The following is an 8,475-nucleotide window of genomic DNA, read 5'->3' on the forward strand; positions in this document are numbered from 1 at the left end:
CCTCTTTAAATTACATTTGCTCTTAATTTATAATGTTATGACACGACACATTCCAGTTTTTCATAAAGCACATGAAGTCTTTAATAAGAAACTGTTTTAGATAATTATCTGAAGACCCACATAAAACTTGTATAGTCTTTTTCTGACTGCTAAGTAATTCACTTGTTAAACTATAAAACACAGTATTAATAATTTTAGAGTTTTTACAGTCATATGAGATAAAAATGGCAGACTGGAAAGGAATATATTTCAACCCAGGTTTAACTGGAATGAGCCTTTTTATGCAAAATGCTTCTAATATTTCTTTTAGGAAACTTTAGGTTTTTATTAATATTTCAGCTTACAAAGAAAATACAGCTATCAATACCCCAAAATATTGTTGGACCTTGAGGATTGTGTCCAGGGGTATAGTAAGGTAGAGAACCATTTAATCCATGATACACATTTATGACTATTTTTGTGATATCACTGAGAGGAAATGTGTGAAAATGTCACAAATTACTCAGCAGACAGTTAGTTATATTGGTGTCTTTGAAACCATGTTTGGCTCTGCTGTGTGCTTTTGTTTGTACAACTTGAGCACATGCTTCAAAATGTCATCCAGATTACAAGCATGCAAGGAATGAAGTATTACTTCTGTGTCAATTTCAGAAGCATACTACCTTTATTTCATTAAATAGCTTATCAGCCAATCATACTCTATAAAATCAGCAAATTCCTTTCTTGAATTTTTTTGCAAGAGATATTTTATATGTTGTTATTTATGACCTAAAACATATCTTCAAAATTGTTTATGATAATAAATATGGGAAAACAAAGGACTTTTAAACATTATGTAAATTACAACATAAAAAATCAGAAAGCACAACATTTACACAAAATCATTTGGTCAACTTGCTGGCAATTAAGTTGGGATACAATGTGCTCAGGGTGAAAACAAGATCAGAAATTAAAACAAAATAGCCACAAAAAAATTGGAAAAGTTTTGGTTTTGGTTTTGGTTTTCCTGAGTACCTGGACCAGCAATTCAGCTGATCATTAAACACAACCAGAAAGAAAGGCTCTATTTTGCCTTTAGAGAGTTCATCCAGAGACTGCACAAGGGATTTGTACAGAATAAAGCCTCACAAAACCCAAGGGCTGTCAGAGGGAAATGGTATCCAGGAGGACAGGGCAGGCCAAGCATCCTCTCAACAGCAAAGCCACACAAGAGAGCCAGAGGCAGCACTGCGACTGCCAACACAACTGCCTACCACGTCTGCCAAGGAGCCAGAAGCCGCTTGTGGGAAAATATCACTTACCCTTAGCATCTGGGTCCTGTGATTGTTATCCAAAGAGACAGAGTGGTAAGATATAGTGGGATAAACAGCATCCCATTAAAAAGACACGTACACACACATACACACACACACACACACACACGTTATCTTTCTGGGTAAAGAGAGAGATAAGCCATACATGGATTTGGATTAGACTTTCTGTAGTTGGAATTCTTTTAAAGCAGATTTATTCTATATATTCATATTTAGTTATATATTCAGTTATATATTCATATTTCATAATGAGATTGGGTTTAGTAATTACTTCTCACTAACAGCTTTGCTCTGTAAAAAACAGGACTTTAATTGTATTTGTGGTTATTTGAAGATGTGTATAGTCCACTATGAAATTTTTATTTTCTTGGAGTATTTGGTTATAGTTGACTGATAGGATTATTCAAAAATTAAATATTGATTATGAATAAATAAACTAAAGCATGCTCTGCTTTGATGTTAAACTTTTTTTCTTTTTCTTCTCTGGTGTTGTGTCACTATTTTTAAGAGGCCAACTTCTAAAATATATACTCATAAGATAACTGATAAATTCTTATTAAACATGTGCTATACTATAAGCATGTGATACATATCATTATATAATAGGTATAACTATGACATATATAATGTTACATATGTATAGTATATTACATATATATCAGTCTGATAAAGTCCCTTCTAAAATATATACTTTCAATTTACATCTGAATGAATGTTCTTGAAGTTTCCAAATGTGGCAATCTGATTGTATATATTCACTCTGCATCAAAAAATGGGGATGGAGGGGAGGAAAAATCTAACGAATTAAAGATTGGAGACACCTTGTGGTTAATGTAAAGGTTTTAATTCATTCTTATATAGAGAATTTGAAGATCATTATTATTGTAGAAAGTAATAGCCTTCTGTTTTTGAGACTTCAGTAAAAGGGTAAGAAAGGTAGTTTCATTTTAAATATTCTGCTCTGAAACCAAGAACAGAAAATAGTGCAGTTTTAAGTGTCAATGGCAATATAATATACCCAAAGAGAAATTTTTTTATATTTTATTTTATAATATCAATTATATTGTACAGTTTAATGGAGAACATTTGGAATAACAATCCCATTTATGTACAGAGTGGATTTATTATTAAAACTCTCGCTTTGCAGGAATAAAATTAAAATTTCAGTGGCCTTTAGTGACTAAAAAATATGCATTTCAAGGTCATAAAATCTATTAGATTGCTGCAAAAGTAGTTGCACTTTTTGCCATTACTTTTAATTGCAAAAATCACAATTACTTTTGCACCAACCTAATAGTTGCTTATTTGTGCATGTTATGTGAGATAATGCATATGGAGCAGTATATGCTATAATATGCATAATAACATGCACTTGATTACTTATAAACATGTTTCACATGTGCATAAAATATATTACATGGACATTTAATTTTTTAATTTATATAAATAGCAAAGTAACCTAGGAATGTTTATCATCTAATGAAAAATGAATACAATGTTCAAAAGAGATAAAAATTTTGTGGAAGTGCAAAACCAATGGTAAACAATTGATATGTTTTTGTTTATTTTTCTTGTTTGTCATCGCACACACAAAGAAATTTGATTCTAATTGATAATCTTTTGATTAATAGATCATTTTCTGGTACCAAATAATTCTCAAGTTGATTCAAATTTAGTTCCATTTTTACAGCATTTTTATGTAAACTAGATAATAATGATGAAAAGTGTTTCTTTTATATTGCTTTTCTATGTAATGGTGGAAGAGTCTGTGAATTCAATTCAATGAGGCTCAATTATGGGAATGAGGAGGAAGATAAGGGAATAAATAGATTCTAAACATTTTATTTCATTAAAAAATTTAAAATGCTCAATTGAAATGTGAAATACGTCTCCAATATTTATAAATACACAAATAATTTATGAATAAGTGCAAAAAATCAGTAAGAATTTATAAAAAGTTTTTGGGATATGTGTTGTTTCATTTCCCACAAGGGAAACTAACAGCCCCAGAAAGCTGTGAATAAAATCAGAACTACTTTCTCTAGAGTGTAAATGATTACACTCTAAAACTAGAACCTGAAATGCAAATATTTAATTTAATTTTATGATCAAACTACTTTTACATATTTGTTGCATTTGTTATATCTTTTCTTTGAAGCTCTCGTTTATTTCCTTATCTACTCGCCTTTTTCCCATTTCATTTCTAATCCCGAAGGTTTGCATTTTCAATTTTCACTATTTTAATTATATTTATACCATACCTTTAATCTTTAACAGTTTTTTTTAAGTTTAGTTGGTTTATTAACCCACGAGTTTAATTAGGCATTCTTTAACACTGCAAAATGTAGGCCTAGAACATACTATTATATACAAAAGTATTTCATGTAAGTCAGTGTATTGAGACTGTTAAATTTCAACTTACTATAATTACACATGGCAGAACCATTTAACCCTTTTTGATCTTTACATATTAAATTGTGAAAAAAGAAACCATACTCATTTATTAAAGCCAGCACAGTTTACAGCCTTAACTAAATGTTACATAGTCATGATTCCCAGAGATTTATTTTTTCCATAAGATATCAACTGAAGTTACAGAGGACAAGTTATCCTCTCATTCCCTGTGTTCATCCTGTGTTCTTTACAACTGTCCAAATTGTATTAGAATTTGCTTATAATGATGTTATATGATGTCCTTGTTGTGATACCTGCATTTCTGGAGAACTTAATATTGATTTACTGTGTCTTTTGCCCATCTTTGAGCAGCCTAGATAGCAATTACAGCTGTTGGTGGTATCTATTTTGTCTTTTCATAATTGTCATTTCATGTTCTACTTAAGATTAAAATATGAAAATTGTACCACGTGCACATCAACAGTGCATTAACCAAGTTATCAGCGATATCTGTGAAACACTATTATTTAACCATGGTTCTTTACATTGCTTCTTCATTTTATTTATGAAAATTGCATGCTACAATATAAACTTGAACAAGAAATACATTCAAAGGTGAGTCTCCCTGACATCAAGTCCTCATCAGGATCATTACTATCTTCCTAAGAAATCCATGGGGCTTTCCCAATACCTGCTTGCCTCTGCCAAATGCTTTCTCCTCTTCAGACTGGGATTTCAGATAAGCAGGGGCTGCTTTGTTTTTCTTCAGCTCTTACTTTAAAAGAGCCTTCACAGTTTTTGAGCTTTCTCTACTATTCTCATTTCAATCCACATTTCACATAGAAGATGGTATTTTATACAAGGAAAATCATGTTTAAAAGTTATATAGCAGATTTAAAATTTCTTCTTTATTACAAATAGGTCTACCAGGTATAGATTTCTTCAAAGCACTGTTAAGAGCTGTACCAAAATTGAAAACTGTCTTATTTGAAGACCAAATACACTTAATGTGGGGCTGAGAGACAGAAGGAGATAACATTGCCTGGGCTCCTCTCATTAGGAAATGTATTACACAGAAGCTGTAAAATAATTTTAAAATTTTAAGAGGAGAAATTCTTTTGCAACTAATTTGGAATTTTTTCCCTGGTCAATTTATATAAAACATGCAGTTGAAATAACTGAAACACATTATGATTCTATCTTGACTTAACAAGCTTTGAACTTCTCAAGAAAGATTTTTTGTGTTGCACAATGAAAATAAATATTAAATATCAAGATGAAACTGAATAAATATTTGAATACCCTCCCACACACATTCCCCCATACACAAACACACACACACACACACACACACACACACACACACACAAATACACATATACTTTCCTACCAGCAGACTAAATCCAGCTAGTTCCTGAAAGGCATTTATTTTGAGAATCACTATTGTTTCATTTTACTACATTCATTTGGAGACTTAAAAAATGACTATATGCAAAGAAATAATAACTGCATCTGCAATCTCTAGCAGCAGCCCCTCCTTACGAGACTGTGTAGGGCATTTGTGGGTGTTGTTATTGTTGTTGTTGCAATCTAGCTAATAAAGGCTTTCTCTTACACAAGAGAATTTTGACAGGGTTGACTCCAGACAGCTTTCCAGCTGAGGTCTGGGGCCTTGCTGAACTTTCAAAATTTTCCCATTTGAGCTGCATCAAAGTGAAGGAAATTCAAGGATCACTAACGTCTCAGATGGTAGCACTTGCCCTAACAACGAAGGTTCAGGAATTCTTTGGAGCAGGCTGAGGTCATTTTTCTCCCCTTTTCTCCTAATGCTTTTCTCTATTAATCAGAGCTCAGAGCTCAGATTGGTCTTCAACTTCCTCCCAATCCTTGCTAAGCCTGTCATTTCTAGCTATTATTTACTTTAATGGACTTTGGCTGATCCCTTATGAAGCTTTGGATCTGAGAATAATAAGGCTGGAGAGCAACGGGCATAGACATGGGTGTGGGTTTGCCTGCAGATTAACCGTGGCAGATGGGCTTTATTGCGGTTTCCTGTGTACTGAGCGTTGATTGAGAGGGTATAATGAGAGAGGTGGTGTCTACACAATGGTCACAGCCACTTCATTGCACTTTGCGTCTAAACAACCCCATTTTTCTAAATCTTTGGGTTGTGAAATTTTAGGAAGTCAGAGCACAAGAACAAGTACAAAAACAACTGTAAATAACCATGAATGTTAATCCAACACTAATTGGTCCCTTCTTTCAGTATGAGTCCATTTTGCTCAGTTTTTAAAATTCTGGGTAAATTAATGGCAAAGATAGTTAAAATGTTCTTGCATTAGGTGGTTTTAGATGAAATAGTGAGCAACATGCATTTTCTGTGTGCTTTTTGTTTGCTTGAGTTTTTGGTTTGTTTGTTTAGTTAAACATAGGCTCTATTTGATTACTGCCACAGACAACAAATGCTTAAGTTGTAATTATTTTATATGCTTTGGGAGTTATGTTGAGGTAAATTATCTATCAACTAGAGAATATTTTAAAAAATAACATCAGGGCAATTGTTTTATTTCTGGCATAGTAAATAAAAAAATGTACTTTTCTTTATTTCCTGCATTTGATGCAAGTTTCTGCTCAGCTGCAACTCACTATGCAATTAAAACATTTTTGTCACAGGTGCTATCTAAAGTTCTTTTACATATTCTTAATTTTTAAGATTTTACTTAATTCCTCCTTTTCATCAATGGATTAAATCACAACTATGGATTCTTTTCTTCCTTTGGGATTTTACCCATCTGTCTTAATGCTTTCATCCTACACCCCTTGGTCTCAGAGGGGTGTTCTGAAAGTGAACCGCCAAAACCTGGAGAAGACTCTAGGTCAAGTTTGTGTACAAGAGTTTAAATTTTTAGTGACAGTCCTCTCTCACGGCCGCCTGAAAGTTTCCACACAGAACTGCACAAGCGAGCACCACCAATTATCCTCCTCCTTTGAAAACCATTATCAAGTTTTTCAAAACTTCTTTCATTTCACTGTTGTCAGTCAGTGAAAAGGAAACTAACCACCATGTCAAGACAACTCAGCTGCCTAGCAACGCAGGGCCACATTTTAATTCTGACTTGCTTCTGGTCTTGACTAATAGAAAGTGACTATGTTAAGCCAGTCACAAGAGTTGTTTGTCACTTCTGAAATGCAAACAAAACTATATTGTTTTCCGAAGTATTGGGTGTGATTGATGTAAAGATTTACAGTAACATCATTCATTTTCTCTTGTGTTTTAGTAGGATTGATGTCATATCTTTTCATGCTTTATTAAATGCTTTAAAAGAGCTCAAAAAACATGACGCTTTTTGTCCTTTAAAGAGTCTAAAGAGGGGTTTTTCTTTCCAGTGAACTAGGCTCTAACAACTTGTGAAATTTAATGAATCTATTCAACTAGTGTCAGTCACATCAATAAATAATTTAATAAGAAACCACCATCCGTGAAGGAGAATGCAATTTAAACAATCAGAGAGAAACAGACCAGACCAAGGTCAACATTACGGGGTGGGGGGAGGAAAAATTGAGCTTTTAAGTCATGAGTCTTAGAGTTTGGTTTATCAGATTTTCCCACAGCCCTGTATTCTTGCTTTTGGTAATAAAAGCTACAAGTTTCTACCAGTGCAATTCCAATGTTAAATCTTTTCAGGCTTAATGTGGAGATATATATAGCAAAAGCACAGTATTTAAATCCCCTAAATTCATATAAAACGGCTATTCAAACTGAGAAATTGTATCTGCACTTGAATGTACTTCTGCTCCAATTGACTGGGAGTCAATTAATAATGCGGAAGGTATCCACTATTTTAAATACTCCTTAAAAGTGCTGATATATCTAGTATTTTATATAAAAATATAATGAAACTTCATTTAGTAGAAATGTGCCAATTTATGTGATTGATATATATGTAAATGAGAAAAAGGTAATGTTTTCCTCCAAAAGAATGTAAGATCTGAGTAGTAAAGACAAATTATAAGCATTAATTATAATTTTCTTGTGACATAATATTCTAAGCAGTAACTCAATAATCATTTAACAAAATGTTTATTAAAAATGATAGCTTAAAAAGGTCAGAATAATAACAAAAATAAGCTGGATGTCACCATCTCGGAAAGGGAGTAAAAAGTTTTTTCTTTCAACTCTGAAAATAATTCAGAATTAAGAGATTGTCTGTTTTCTTAAAACATTAATCATATTCTGAAATGGGATCTAATGATTAAGTAGGACAAAAAAGGCGTAGTCTAAAACTTGTTAAAACATAATAAATATAAGTTTTAAGATGAATAACAAGCATTGCATATGAAGAAGAATGATTGGTGTTAAGGAAAAGAGATTATTTTATCTTGAAGTAGAAATCTTAAAGAGCTTTAAAATACTTAATCCATTAGCTATATTTTGTCTAATTAGCCTATATCAACACTGAATATAAACTCAAAGAATATGATTTTTGTTTGAAACAGAGTGGTTTAGGCTCCATGTAAGAATTTTTTTGAAATTGTTACATTCTGGTAGCACTGTGATGCATTGAAATATGCCTAGCTTTGGATGTCAGATCTGGGACTGGGACCCATGTTTCCTGTCTTCAAACAAAGGCAAATTATGTACTATCCTAGAGCTTCACTTTTTCCACCTATTAATGAGTATAAGAACATATTCTTCATGGGCCATTGGGGTGATGAGAATATCTGGCTCATCAAAGGACTCAATATTAGTATAGGTAGTAATAGGAAT

The sequence above is a fragment of the Macaca thibetana genome, chromosome 2 (genome assembly GCF_024542745.1).
Source record: "Macaca thibetana thibetana isolate TM-01 chromosome 2, ASM2454274v1, whole genome shotgun sequence".
Taxonomy (NCBI): Eukaryota; Metazoa; Chordata; class Mammalia; order Primates; family Cercopithecidae; genus Macaca; species Macaca thibetana.